Source organism: Trachypithecus francoisi, unplaced genomic scaffold, assembly GCF_009764315.1.
Source record: "Trachypithecus francoisi isolate TF-2019V2 unplaced genomic scaffold, Tfra_2.0 Lachesis_group5, whole genome shotgun sequence".
Taxonomy (NCBI): Eukaryota; Metazoa; Chordata; class Mammalia; order Primates; family Cercopithecidae; genus Trachypithecus; species Trachypithecus francoisi.
The window spans coordinates 144,345,507-144,360,204 of record NW_022681470.1 but is presented as its reverse complement, the minus strand read 5'-3'; positions in this window follow the sequence as shown (position 1 = coordinate 144,360,204).

Sequence of the window (14,698 nt, the reverse complement as noted above, 5' to 3'; positions counted from 1 at the left end):
AATTAGCCAGGAGTGGTGGTAGGTGCCTATAATCCCAGCTACTTGGGAGGCTGGGGCAGAAGAATCGCTTGAACCTGGTGGGCGGAGGTTGTAGTGAGCTGAGATTGCGCCATTGCACTCCAGTCTGGGCAATAAGAAAGAAACTCTGTCTAAAGAAAAAAAAAAAAAATGTGTTCACTGTAAATGAGAAAACTATGGTTCCCTAGCCAGAAACAAAAGGTGATCATACAAGTCAATACAACAAGAACAGAAAATTATATAATTATTTTTTTTTTTCCAAGACAGGGCTTCACTCTGTTACCTAGGATGGAGTGCAATGGCACAATCACTGCTCACCTCAGCCTCGACCTCCTGGGACTCAAGTGATCCTCCCAGCGCAGCTACCCAAGTAGCTGGGACGCCAGGCACAGACCACTACACCTGGCTAATTTTTAATTTTTTTGTAGAGACAGGCTCTCCCTATGTTACCTGGCCTGGTCTTGAACTCCTGGGCTTAAATGACCTTCCCACCTCCCCCTCCCTCTCCCAAAGTGACGGGATTATAGGCATGAGCCACTGTATGCAGTCAAGCCAAGAACAGAACATTCTAGTCTGATGCTGTTGCAGCCTCTGGACAGCCCCAGGAAATTGACACGTGTTAGAAAGGTGTTAAAGACACAACAGCACCAAGCTAACTAAGCCATCCTGCAGGCCAAGGCTTGAAGAGAACCAAGGAGAGAATGTTGTCCCCAGGGGCATGGCTCAACCCTCCAAGTTCTACACCGTGAAAAACACTCAGATTGGGAGTTAGGGCATGGTGGGTTCTGGGTCTCTTTCCTGTCTGCTGACGTGGTGACTGGCACACACACTGAGGGTGTGAGTCATTGTTGGGTGAAAAGTTCAGTCAATGAACATTTGCTGCTTCTTCAGGAGAGTTGTGGAGGGGAGGGGCTCTTCCCACTCTCCCACCCTCCTCTTCCTTTTCTGCCAGACCAACCTCTGCCTAGGAGTCTCCCAGAACCTGGTAATTAGCTCCATTGTGGTTTTGTTGAGATAACTCCAAGGGAACCATCAGCCGCCCATCACTGTGTACAAACAGAACTCTTCATGCCAAGTTCAGGATTGTCTGCAAAGAACTCAGTCTTAAATTCCTGTGAGACAGGTCCAAAACATCTCCCCTAAACTTTGTCTATGCCAGAGATTCCACTATCATTACACATTACTTCAAATTAAATGTTGTTCTCTCTGCTCCTCTCTCTGTCTCTTTCTCCCCGCAAATTCACTTCAAACGCCAAAGAGAAGAGGAGCAAATAGGAACATCCTATTTGCTGTACACCTGCTCTGTGCTGGGCTCCATTTGAGGTTCATTTGGCGGTCCCTTGATTTAGCTGATTGGGTAAGTGTTGGAGGATTTGGGGAGGCATGGGTTAGTAAAACACTCAACAAACTATGCATAGAATGAAACTTTCTTTTTTTTTTTTTTTTTTGAGACGGAGTCTCGCTCTGCCGCCCAGGCTGGAGTGCAGTGGCCGGGTCTCAGCTCACTGCAAGCTCCGCCTCCTGGGTTTACGCCATTCTCCTGCCTCAGCCTCCCAAGCAGCTGGGACTACAGGCGCCCGCCATGTCGCCCGGCTAGTTTTTTGTATTTTTTAGTAGAGACGGGGTTTCACCATGTTAGCCAGGATGGTCTCGATCTCCTGACCTCGTGATCCGCCCGTCTCGGCCTCCCAAAGTGCTGGGATTACAGGCTTGAGCCACCGCGCCCGGCCGAATGAAACTTTCTTAACCTAATAAAAGGCATCTACAGTCAATATCATACTTTATGGTGAAAGACTGGATGTTTTCCCTCTAAGATCAGGAAGAAGATGAGAATGCTCCCTCCCACCACTTCTATTCAACATTGTACTGAAACCTATAACCAGGCAACTAGGCGAGAAAATAAAATAAAAGGTATTCATATTGGAAAGGAAGAAATTGAACTATCTCTATTTGCACATGACATCATTTTGCATGTAGAAAATCCTAAGGGATCCACTAAAAACCTATTAAAACTAGTAAATGAATTCATCAAGGCAGCAAGATATGAAATCAATACACAAAAATCTATTGTATTTCTTAGGCAGTGACAATGAACAAACCAAATGAAATTAAGAAACCAATTCCATTTATAATTGATGAAAAAGAATAAAATACTTAGGAATGTATTTCCAAAAGAAGTGCAAAACCTATACTATAAAAATAACAAAATGTTGAAAGATTAAAGAGGACTTAAATCAATGGAAAGACATCCCATGCTCATGGATTGGAAGAATAATATTGTTAAGATGTCTATACTTCCCAAATTGATCTAAAGATTCAACCCAATCCCTATCAAAATTTCAGTTAGCTCCTTTGCAGAAATTGGCAAGCTGATCCTAAAATTCATGTGAAAATGTTCAAGGAACTTAGAACAGCCAAAACAATCTTGAAAAAGAACAAAGTTGGAGGACTCGGATTTCCCAATTTCAAAACTTATTACAAACCTACTGTAACCAGGACAATGACATACTGGCATAAGGATAGACATACAGATCAATGGCATAGAATTGAGAGTGCAGAATAAACCCTCATATCTATGGTCAATTGATTTTCATCAAATTGTCAATTCAGTGGGAAAAGAATAGTCTTTTCAACAAGTGGGGCCAGGACAATTCCATATTCACATGCAAAAGAATGAGGTTGAACCCCCACCTCACACCATATACAAAAATCAACTCAACATGGATGATAGACCTAAATTTAAGAGCTTAAACTATAAAACTCTTGGGGAAAAATTCAGAGGAATAAATCTTAATGATCTTGAATTAGGCAATGGATTCTTTTGAGGTTTCGTTCAGGTGATTAAAATGTTCTAAAATTAAAATGTTAAAAATGTTCTAAAATGAAATAACATTTTTAAAAAAGTTCTAAAATGTGGATGATTGGTGATGATGATGTCCCTTATACAAAGGGGAAATTTGGACACAGAGACAGACCCACATAGAGGGGAGATGATGTGAAGAAGAGATACAAGGAGAAGGCAGCCGTCTGCAAGCCAAGGAGCGAGGCCTTGGAAGTAACCGATCCTGGCTGCGTGCAGTGGCTTGCGCCTGTAATTCCAGCCCTTTGGGAGGCCAAGGCAGGTGGATCACCTGAGGTAAGGAGTTTGAGACTAGCCTAGCCAACATGGAGAAACCCTGTCTCTACTAAAAAAAATACAAAAAATTAGCCAGGTGTGGGCAGTGGTGAGCACCTGTAATCCCAGCTACTTGGGAGGCTGAGGCAGGAGAATCACTTGATCCTGGGAGGCAGAGGTCGCAGTGAGCTGAGATCACATTATTGCACTCCAGCCTGGGCAACAAGAGTGAAACTCCGTCTCCAAAAAAAAAAAAACATTGTTTTTGCCATGTTGGCCAGGTTGGTCTTGAACTTATGACCTCAGGTGATCCACCCACCTCAGCCTCCCAAAGTGCTGGGATTATGGGCATGAGCCACTACACCTGGTCAGGATTGGTTACTTCTGAGGCCTCACTCCTTGGTTTGCAGACGGCCGCCTTCTCCCTGTGTCTCTTCTTCACGTCATCTTCCCTCTACGTGGGTCTGTCTTTGTATCCAAATTTCCCCTTTGTATAAGGACACCCATCATATTGGATCAGGACCCACCCTAATGCCCTCATTTTAACTTTACTTCTGTAAAGACCCTATTTCCAAATAAGGTCACATTCTGAGGTCCTAGGGGTTAGGACTTCAACATCTCTTTTGGGGGAATGCAGTTCAACCCCATAAAAGACCCTTTCCCTGACAGTGGCTTCACTGATACCCCTCAAGGACTTTACCTACTCCTGGACCAGGAGCTTGACATCCCCATGACATACAGCAAGAGATACTAGACCCTAGCCCAAAATCCATGAGCACCCTTTGTTAATTGCAGTAAGATCCAGGTTAGAGGGGAGGCAAGGGGATGCCATGCAGCCAGCCTCCCAGCTCTGGGGCCTGGCTGGCCCATGAAAAGATCAAGGGGCTTTATTCTCCCACTCTTTCTGGGGGACGCAATGACAAATTCAAATCAGGCCTCCGTTGTCTCCTGCCAGCTGGCAGTGCAGGCGGGGCCTCTTGGTTCATCCCTTCTCAAGGAGAGAGGCTTGGATTCTCCACCAGGTGGGGTCTGTGCTGGGTGTTGTGTGTAGAGTCAGAGGGACATGCCTGACAGTGCCCTCTGGACCCCTGCCACAAGCCTCACCAAGCCAAGGGTCTTCCAGGGCCATCATTGTGGGCCCTGAGTGTGGCACTTGAACCTTTGAGAGGCCACAATTTTTTATTTTATTTTATTTTTTTTGAGAGAGAGTCTCAGTTTGTCACTCGGGTTGGAGTGTAGTTGCATGATCATAGCTCACTGCAGCCTCAAACTCCTGTACTCAAACAACCCTCCCACCTCAGTCTCCAAGTAGCTGGAATTACAGGTGTGCACACCAGCCCGCCCATCTCATTTTTGTATTTTTTTTCTTTTTTGAGATGGAGTCTCGTTCTGTCACCAGGCTGGAGTGCAGTGGCACGATCTTGGCTCACTGCAACCTCTGCCTCCCGAGTTCAAGTGATTTTCCTGCCTCAGCCTCCTGAGTAACTGGGACTAGAGGCCCGTGCCTCCACGCCCGGCTAATTTTTGTAGTTTTAGTAGAGACGGGGTTTCACCCTGTTGACCAGAATGGTCTCGATCTCTTGACCTTATGATCCACCCACTTCGGGCTCCCAAAATGCATTTTTGTATTTTTTTTTTTTTTTTGTAGCGATGGGGGTTTCACCGTGTTGCCCAGGTTGGTCTGGAACTCCTAGGCTCAAGTGATCCTGACACCTCAGCCTCCTGAGTTGCTGGAACTACAGACATGTGCTGCTATGCCCAGATAATTAAAATTTTCTTTTTCTTTTTTTTGTAAACATGGGGGTGGGGGGCTCATTGTGTTGCTTAGGCTGATCTCGAACTCCTGGCCTCAAGTGGTCCTCCTTTCTCAGCCTCCCGGAGCCCTGGGATTACAGATGTGAGCCACCACGCTGGCCTCACAAAGTGATTTTAAGCTCTACCCATGGAGCATGAAACACTACGGAAATCATTTCCTGCCAGTTATTCACCTCAAAGAACAAGATTTTCCTTGAGCTTGTTAATGTCCCTAGGATTTGTTAATTTCATGGCTGGGTCTTTATTGTTTTTCTTTGTAACTCTTGCCTTATTCATTTGACTTGTTACATTGTTACTTGCATTTGTGTTTTCATTCCATTGGTACTTGGATCCAGCACTGGAGACCTGACCTAAAGTTTCTTTCAGGCTGAGTGCGGTTGCTCACACTTGTGATCCCAACACTTTGGGAGACCTAGGTGGGTAGATTGCCTGAACTCGGGAGTTTGAGACCAGCCTGGCTAACATGGTGAAATCACGTCTCTACTAAAAATACAAAAATTAGCCTGGTGCGGTGGCTCACACCTGTAATCCCAGCTAATTGGGAGGCTGAGGCAGGAGAATCACTTGAACCTGGGAGGTGGAGGTTGCAGTGAGCTGAGATCATGCTACTGTACTCCAGCCTTTGACACTTGGACAGAGGAGACTCCATCTCAAGAAAAAGAGGCCGGGCGCGGTGGCTCAAGCCTGTAATCCCAGCACTTTGGGAGGCCGAGACGGGCGGATCACGAGGTCAGGAGATCGAGACCATCCTGGCTAACACGGTGAAACCCCGTCTCTACTAAAAATACAAAAAAACTAGCCGGGCGAGGTGGCGGGCGCCTGTAGTCCCAGCTACTCGGGAGGCTGAGGCAGGAGAATGGCATGAACCTGGGAGGCGGAGCTTGCAGTGAGCTGAGATCTGGCCACTGCACTCCAGTCCGGGCGATAGAGCGAGACTTCGCCTCAAAAAAAAAAAAAAAAAAAAAAAAAAAAAAGAAAAAGAAGAAGGAAGAAGGAAGAAGGAGGAAGAAAGAAGGAAGAAGGAAGAAGGAGAAAAAGAGACATTTATTTAGGCCAGGTGTGGTGACGCACGCCTATAATCCCAGCACTTTGGGAGTCCGAGGCAGGCAGATCACCTGAGGTCAGGAGTTTGAGACCAGCCTAGCCAACAAGGTGAAACCTCATCTCTACTAAAAATACAAAAATTAGCCAGGCATGGTAGTGCCCACCTGTAATCCCAGCTACTCCAGAAGCTGTGGCAGGAGAATCGCTTGAGTCCAGGAAGCGGAGATTGCAGTGAGCTGAGGTTGTGCCACTGCGCTCCAGCCTGGGTGACAGAGTGAGACCCTGTCTCAATAAATAAATAAAAAATAAAAAGACATTTAGTTACTGTATTAGTCCATTCTCACATTGCTATAAGGAAATACCTGAGACTGGGTAATTAATAAAGAAAATAACTTTAATTGACTCACAGTTCCACATGGCTGGGGGAGGCCTCAGGAAACTTACAATCAAGGTGGAAGGCACCTCTTCGCAGGGTGGCAGGAGAGCGACCGAGAGAGGGAGAAACTTGCCAAACATTTCTAAAACCATCAGATCTCGTGAGAACTCACTCACTATCAGGAGAACAGCATGGGGAAACCACCCCCATGATCCAATCACTTCCCACCAGGTGCCTCCCACGACAAATGTGGATTGTGGGGATTACAATTCAAGATGAGGTCAGGTAATGGCTCACACCTGTCATCCCAGCACTTTGGAAGGCTAAGGCAGACGGATCACCTGAGGTCAGGAGTTCAAGACCAGCATGGCCAACATGGTGAAACCCCGCCTCTATCGGAAAAAAAAAAAAAAAAAAAGGGCCAGGTGTGATGGCTCATGCCTGTAATTCCAGCACTTTGGGAGGCCGAGGTGGGCGGATCACGAGGTCAGGAGATCGAGACCATCCTGGCTAACACGGTGAAACCCCATCTCTTCTAAATATACAAAAAATTAGCCGGGCATGGTGGCGGGCGCCTGTAGTCCCAGTTACTCGGGAGGCTGAGGCAGGAGAATAGTATGAACCCAGGAGGTGGACCTTACAGTGAGCCAAGATGGCGCCACTGCACTCCAGCCTGGACGACAGAGCAAGACTCCATCTCAGAAAAAAAAAAAATTGGCTGGGCATGCTGGCGTGCACCCGTGATCCCAGCTACTCCAGAGGCTGAAGTGAGAGAATTGCTTGAACCCAGGAGACAGAAGTCGCAGTGAGCCGGGATCATGCCTCTGAAGTCCAGCCTGAGCGACAAAATGAGACCTTGTCTCAAAACACACACACACACACACACACACACACACACACGCACGCACAATTCAAGATGAGATTTGAGCGGGGACATGGCCAAACCATATTAGTTACCTAAAAGCAAACAAGTGGATGTAAATAAAATATTAAGTAACGGATGGTATGCACAGAGCAGGAGGAAGTTGTTTGAGGAGGACTAAAATAAGGACAGGTTGAACCACCTCCTTGAAATGTGCTGACACCCAGGCAGCATGGGCCTTCATAGACCCATTTTATAGTGGAAGAAACTGAGGCTTGGGGAGGTGGAGTCACTGGCCCAGGGACACGTTTGAAGCACAGGTCAGCCCGACTACAAAAGATGTGCTCTTTCCTTCCCTGGCAGTCCTGCCTCTGGATATTTTCTCGAGTTGTTCCATCCACCTGGCTTTTCCTCTGCCCATCTCTGCCACTTTATGCCCCTGCCACCTCCAGAAATCCCTCCTGACTCTTCCAGCCCACAGCCCCTGCGTCTTTCATCACTATGACAGCTGGGCTGGGGTCTGGCACAGGCAGGGGCTTATCCACTCGTCCCACAGAAGGGAGCACACCACGGAGCTGGCTGGGTACCTGTTGAATTTGTGAGACCTTGCACTGGCACAAAAAGGGTTAACTCACTTCATTTGCATGCTGTGCCCAGATTCGTCTTGGGAATACACTGCAGCATAATTGAAGAGGGGAAGGGGAGTTGCAGATACCCTGGAGGGGTGGATGAAGGGGAAAGGGCTCATTGTGGGCAAAACTAGAGGATCCTGGGCTGGCGGAGGGGAAAGGACTTAAGGCACAGATCAACCTAACTGATGTGGGGCCACTTAAAGTGATATTCTTCCTCTCATAACACACAACTTTCTGGGTTTTTTTTTTTGTTTTTTTTTTTTGCATATTTTACATATTTTCCCTCAGACTGTAATAAGGTTAATCTTGGTTTATATAGATCGGACACATAGCACATCCTTCTGAAAGCTGAGCAAACAGCAATCCTAATGGGTGATTCAACCCACCCAGTGTTAACCACTATGCAGACCAGTATGTAAGTCTATCAGCAAATATCCATGAGCAGCTTCTAGTTGAGTAGTTTAATGACATGCAGTTCTTAGAGCAGTACATGGCACATAGCAGGCACTTAACATATACCACAATTTTTTTTTTTTTTTTTTTTTTAGATGGAATCTCTCTCTTTCACCCAGGCTGGAGTGCAGTGGCATGATTTTGGCTTACTGCAACCTCCGCCTCCTGGGTTCAAGCGATTATCCTGCCTCAGCCTCCTGAAAATAGTTGGGACTACAGGGCCACACCACCATGCCTGGCTAATTTTTGTATTTTTAGTAGAGACGAGGTTTCGCCATGTTGGCCAATCCGGTCTCGAACTCCTGACCTCAGGTGATCCGCCCGCCTCGGCCTCCTAAACTGTTGGGATTACAGGCGTGAGCCACCGCGCCTGGCCAATATTGTTATTTCACACCTTCAGAGGAGACAGCAGGCATGGATGTGAACTTAACCTTCCCGCAGCCACCCTCGCCGGCTCCCACCCACCCTGGCCCACGGGGAATGGCTTAGACCAGGAGGCTGAGACCATGAGGCAGCGAGTGGGATCGTCCTGGCAGCGGAGATGTTGCACAGGATAAAACGGGAAGGGCTAAATAAATCTGCTTGAGATGTGTCCCAATTACCCGCTCAAACTCCTCTGCCTGTGCCTGGCACTCTGGGGCCCTGGAGAGGGGAGTTTTTCGATGCCCGAGAGGCTCAGGGTTGCTGCGGCATTTCAGATGCAGCACACAGGTCCTCCAGCCTGTGGTCATTGGCCTTGTCCCCCAGTATTGTCATAACTTTTTTGGGGGGGAGTGGACAGAAAGAAACCCAAATATTAGGATGTCTCTGAGCTGGGAAGGCCCCAACATAGAACAACAGAACCTTCCATCGGATGATCACCTGGTAGGTGCTGTGGGCCAAGACCTTCCCAAGCAGCTGGGCAGCAAAAATCAACGCTAGGAGATCAGACTGATTATTTTCTTTCCCGTTTTGCAGCTGAGCAAACTGAGGCTCAGAGAGGGAAGGGTGGTACTGACCCTCCAATAGCTTGGGAGAGGCAGGGCTGGGCTTACCGCCTCAGGTCTGACCCTGGCTCATTCCTTAATTCACTTACGCGTTCAACAGATATTTATTGAGCAACTACCAAGTGCCAGGCACTGTTCTAGGCACGAGGAAAAAGCAGGGGACAAAATAGGGCAATAACTCTAGCCCTCATGGGCTGACTTTTTTAATGGGGGAGATGGGCATGAACCAGATTAAAAAAAAAAAAAGTATCATGGGTCAGATGGGACATGCCAGGGAGGAACATGAAAAAGGAAATGGGAAGGGTTGGGGTGTAATTATGCATAGGTGGTCACAGAAAGCCTCACTGTGATGGGTTTTTTGGTTTGTTTTTTATTTTTATTTATTTATTTTTGAGACAGCATCTCACTCTGTCACCCAGGCTGCAGTGCAGTGGCACAATCTCAGCTCACTGCAACCTCCACCTCCCGGGTTCAAGCGATTCTCCTGCCTCAGCCTCCCGAGTAGCTGGGATTACAGGCATGTGCCACCACACCGGCTAGTTTTTGTATTTTTAATAGAGACAGGGTTTCAACATGTTGATCAGGCTGGTCTTGAACTCCTGGCCTTAAGAGATCAGCCTGCCTTGCATCCCAAAGTGCTGAGATAACAGGCATGGGCCACTGCACCTGGCCCATCATTGTGATGTTTGAACAGAGGCCAGGATGAAGTGAAGGAAGAGGTTTCCAGGCAGAAGACACAGCCCATGCAAAGGCCCTGGGGCAGGACTGTGCCTGATGTGTTGGAGGATCAGCAGGGAGACCCATGTAGCTGGAGCAGAGTGAGGAGTGGGAAAGAGGGAGTAGAGAGGGCAGGAACAGGGCACGGTGTGCAGGGCCTTCTTGGCCACAGGAAGATTTGGGCCTTTTCCCTGAGGGAGGTGGGAGCCATGGAGGGTCATAGGCAGAGGAGGGGCAGGACCTGATTCAGATGCTCACAGGCGCCCTCTGGCTGCTGTTGCGGGGAGGGCAGACTGTGAGAAGGCAGGGTGAGACCCGAGGGACCAGGGTGGAGATGACTGCACTGGCCCAGGTGGGCAATGCTGGGACTGGATCCAGGGAGAGGCTGAGGGAGTGGGAGAAGTGGCCAGTCTGGGGACAGACAGAAACGAAGTGACCCTCAGCCAAGCTTCTGACCCGCTTGCAGGCTTTCTGGGGCCTGGACAACATGCAGCCACCAATGAGGGCCACAGGCTCATCATTAACCCAGATGATGGGGGTTCAGGGGGTTGCTGCCTGATCAGGATTTACCTATGGGTGTGCACCAATCAGGGTCGGTACCCAGAACCCTTGAGCCTCCTGGCCTCTCCAGCTGCTATCCCCAGGCCCTCTGCAGCAAGGTTGAGGTGGGCACACACCCACCCCCAGGCCAGGCCGCCTGTGCCCCCAGTGACTCTGTGTATTGGCACCTGTTCTACCCTTTTGCATAGCTGTGCATTCCCCTGAGCACTTTAGCAGGAGTCCCCACAGGGCGGAGCAGGAAGCACCGATGACATCATTCTCAGGGCCAGCCACTCCCAGTGTGCACCAGACCCGATCAAGATCCAAAGACAACCAGAGTTCCCAGATGACACTGGGGCTGGAGGCAGCGCCTGAAATAGCATTTCACGAGTGCAGCCTCTGTTCCAGGCACTGTTCCTGGGGCTTTCCAATGACCCCTGCCCTCGCAATCCTAGGTCTGTGCTGTTACTGCCACATTTTACGGGCGAGACACAGAAAGCCTGACCACCAGGCACACCTGCACAACACAGCCAGGATTGGAAACCGTCTCTGGGCAAAGGTTGTCCCTAGGTCTCAGGTGGGAACCCGCTCTGCACTCAAATCAAGGGATAGGTGAGGGGCCTGAGAGATCCGTGATCAGTGGATTTCTCAGAGCAGAGATCCCTTCCCAACACAAACTGGATTTGCATACTTCCAGGAATGGGACCCTCACTCCCTGTACAGGAGATGCGCCTTGGTTTTGGACAATGCTAAGAGTTATATAATGTTTCCTTGCAGCCACTTGGGCTCTGTCGCCTTCCTTTAATCTCCCTCCTTTGACCCTGCTCCTCCTCTTCCGAAGCTGTGCAGAAAAAAAATCGCCCTCTCCCCTCCTTTCCCTTCCTCTCTATCCTTCCTCTTTCTTTCCTCTCCCTTCACATCTTTCTCTTTTTCCTTTCCCCCTCCTCCATCTCTCTTTCTTCTTCCTGTCCCTTTTTCCTCTCTTGTCTCCTCTCCATTCTCCCTTCCCTTCCCTTCCTCCCCTCCTCTCCTCTCCTCTTCCTCCATGAAACCTTTTCAGCTGTTCCTCTGAGGATCAGAAGTTCATAGAAAAGATGATTCCCTGAATTTGGAGTCAGACACTTCATTACCTCAAAACTCTGTAGCCCTAGGCAAGTCATATCTCTTTGAGCCTCAATTTCCTCATCTATTAAAAAAAAAAAGTGATATTCCCTGTCTTTGTTTCCCCTGTAGCCTCAGTGACTAGCTCAGGGCCTGGGACACAGTAGTTGCTCTATAAGTGTTTGCCAAATAAATGAATGTTGTCACCGTTTCCTTTTCCTTTCACTTCTTGGCCCGTTGATAATTCCTCGTATGCCCCAGATCCAACCCTGCTCAAGAGAGGGCTTGGCTGGACCTCGTGGCCAGTGTGAAACTGAAAAGTTAGACAAACTCTGCCTCCTGGCTGTCTTCCTCATTGAACAATTTGCATTCAAATCATGAACTGTAATAGTTAATTATGTCATTAGCTGCTTAACATGTCTTCCCACGCATTCTGTGTGCCAAGAGGGCAGGGCGGGTAGTTTTATTCACATTGTTCACGCTTGTAGTTCCAGCACCTTGGACAGCACCTGTCACACATTAGGTGCTCAATAAATAAATGCCTGTGTACCCGGGTGGCTGAGGGGTGGGGTGGGGGGGGATGAATAGCACATGCTATATCCTTTTCTGCTTCCTTTTTCCTTATGCTCCAATCTATCAAGTTTTCTGAATCAAACACATTCCTCTTAGTGAAGTTCCAGGTAGAGAATGTGGCACGATCACCTCCCTTTTTTTGCGCTCCGTACTCCCGTTAATGCAATCAGCAGTTTTCTCCCTTTTTCTGCTTTTCTTCTTCAGGAGACGAAAATGTTAAAAATGTGATGATGCAGTCGGAAGTGTTTTAAGCCTTCAGACAATTCAGACTTGAGAATCAAGTGATGGAGGAAGAGCTAAAAAAAAAAAATACATTCTCGTTTATTAGGGGGAGAAAGAAAGTGCCATCTCAATAAGATCGAGGCTCGTTAATGCTGGAATATAAAGATAGACACTTCCTGTCCTCGACAGGCAAACTTCACCCACAGCTGTGAGAGCCAGGCCTTCAAGAGTGGCTGGGGCAGGACGGCTACAAAGAGAATTTGATTGCTCCGGAGTTGAAGCCCAACGTGTTCGAGAAGTCATGCCAAGATTCAGTGAAGGTCACACAGGAAGCGCGCTGCTGTGGGGAGGGGTTGTCCTTGGGACTCTCCTAGGACACGGGAAGGCTGGACTCCCGTGAGAAGAGGATTCTCCCTCCTAGTCTGTTACATACAAAGGTCTTGTCTGAGCCAGGTCTTGCACAGACGTCTCTTTTCCCAGGGGACTCACTGCATGACCTTGGGCACATATCACCCCCTCGCTGGGCCTCAGTTTCCCCATCTGCCAAACGTAGAGGATAATTTTAATACTTGACACACTAACAGTAGCTTTGATGGGTTGCTGTTATTATTAGCTGTTCTTACTCCTTTTATTGTTGCTTCCATAATACACCTGCTAGGGTGTTTGCCCAGCCCATGGGGATTTTCTTGACCCTCTGTCCCTCTGACACATCATCAGCTGCTTCACTCACTGTGTGACCCCACCCTCTGGTTTCAACAGATTGGACCTGGGTGGCTATCACCACCCAGATTATACAAACAGGCTGAGTCAATATGATTCTTTCTTTCTTTCTTTCTTTCTTTCTTTCTTTCTTTCTTCTTTCTTTCTTTCTTCTCTTTCTTTCTCTCTTTTCTCTCTTTCTCTGCTTCCTTCCTCCCTCCGTCCCTCCCTCCTTCCCTCTTTCCCTTCCTTACTTCTTTCTTTCTTTCTTTTGTTGTTGTTGTTTGTTTGTTTGTTTTTGAGACGGAGTTTTGCTCTTCTTACCCAGGTTGGAGTGCAATGGCGCGATCTCAGCTCATTGCAACCTCTGCTTCCTGGGTTCAAGCGATTCTCCTGCCTCAGCCTCCCGAGTAGCTGGGATTACAGGCACCTGCCACCACACCTGGCTAATTTTTTGTATTTTTTAGTAGAGACGGGTGTCACCATGTTGGCCGGACTGGTCTTGAACTCCTTACCTCTGGTGATCCACCCGCTTCGGCCTCCCAAAGTGCTGGGATTACAGGCATGAGCCACTGTGCCCAGCCCCAGAGGAATTTTTTTAACAGGGAAGGGATTCCATGTCTGGCTATAAAAAGTCGATCTAGCATATGAAGGAGCAACGTTTCCTCAAAAGTGAAAAGTCAGCCTGCATTTATCCAGCGACCTCAATGGCACAACCAGCTCATTGATGAGAAGTATTTAATAGCTGTTTAGGACTGTGTTGAGAAGGATCCTTAGCCTATGTCTCAGTTCTGCAGGGAAAGGAGTGCTGCAATCTATTAGTGATGCCTGGGTCTTGACTCCCTGGGAAAGAGTTCTGTTATTGATTAGTGATGCCTGCCATTTACCATGGCATGGACCCTGGTGGTCGGTTTGTTATACATTTGCTTTCCCAGGGTTGAGTAGCTGCTTCTGCTCAGAGAAAATCCTCCACACCCTCCTACAGGGGGCAGTAGGATGGCTCCCAGACTCAGACAGTCAGGGGTTCCAGTCTTGGCTGGACTGCTTTCTCCCTGTGTGACTTTGGACATGTGGCTTCTCATCTCTGTGCTTTCATTTTTTCTCCTCTGCAAAGAGGGAACAGAAAGGTCACCTACACAGAGTTCTTTTGCAAATAGTTTTAAGTATCCGGCATGCAGTAGGATTCTGCTGCGGTTGATAGTGGCCTCTCCAGGGTCCCCTCACTGCGGCCCAGGGTCTGAAGCTAAATCAGTTTTATTTCCAGCTCCGGCTCCAAGGCTGGTTCCAATTCTGTCCTCAAGACCTGGCAGACACCCTCAGCTGCATCTTGCACCTGGAGTTTGTCCCCAGCGCTGCCACAGACATGCCCCCACCTGGTGGTGGTGTGCATGAAGCAAAATGGACACAGGGACTGTTTGGCTTGGGACTCTCCTGGGGAGGAGGTCCCCACGCCTGGCATCCACTCACCTCCCTGTCCACCTGGACTTGCAAAAGTGCTCCTTGCCAGCCTGAGTGGGGACTGTCCCATGCCTGGCTGCTTCCAGC